The sequence below is a fragment of the Ceratina calcarata genome, unplaced genomic scaffold (assembly GCF_001652005.2).
Source record: "Ceratina calcarata isolate Rehan_Ccalc_2016 unplaced genomic scaffold, ASM165200v1 scaffold450.2, whole genome shotgun sequence".
Taxonomy (NCBI): Eukaryota; Metazoa; Arthropoda; class Insecta; order Hymenoptera; family Apidae; genus Ceratina; species Ceratina calcarata.
The window spans coordinates 40,812-41,446 of NW_017168931.1; positions in this window are offsets into that span (position 1 = coordinate 40,812).

Below are 635 nucleotides of genomic sequence, written 5' to 3' on the forward strand. Positions count from 1 at the left end.
GTTTTTAAATGTCATTTTCAGGAGATGTTGTTTTCATCTTCATGGTAACATAAATAATTTAATGTGGAGCAAAAATGGATTGGCACGGAACGTATTAATACGTATGATTAACAGTACTGAAAAGAAACATAAAGTGCACGTATAATATGAGGGTATTATTGTTAATTAAGAATATGGTCCAAAGTAAAAAGAACATTTCGAGCGACTGTTCCTGTTTGAAACGAAGGATTCTCTTCCCTTTCACTGAAATGAAAAAAATGATTTAGTACGATTGTCTTGCAAACGTTCAGCTTAAGGTTGTATGAATCCTTACATAAAAACAATGACAAAGCATTGAAATTTTAATAGTTATTAGATATTAAAATAATATAACTAAAAATAGTGTACTTCTCTTCTAATTTCGATATTTAATGAGTTACACAGGATTATATGGCATTTTATTGATGTTGACAAAATCCGACCATCCCAGCGTCGAAATGGCGAACTTTTGACAAAAAATTTCGTTTTTCTTCAATAACTCCTAAACCGTTGGTTCTACGGGAAAATTGCATCAGACATTTTTTGTAGAGGGCGACGAGATCTACAATTTCCATGTAAAAATTTTTCGATAACACTAATAGTTTACGAGTTATTTA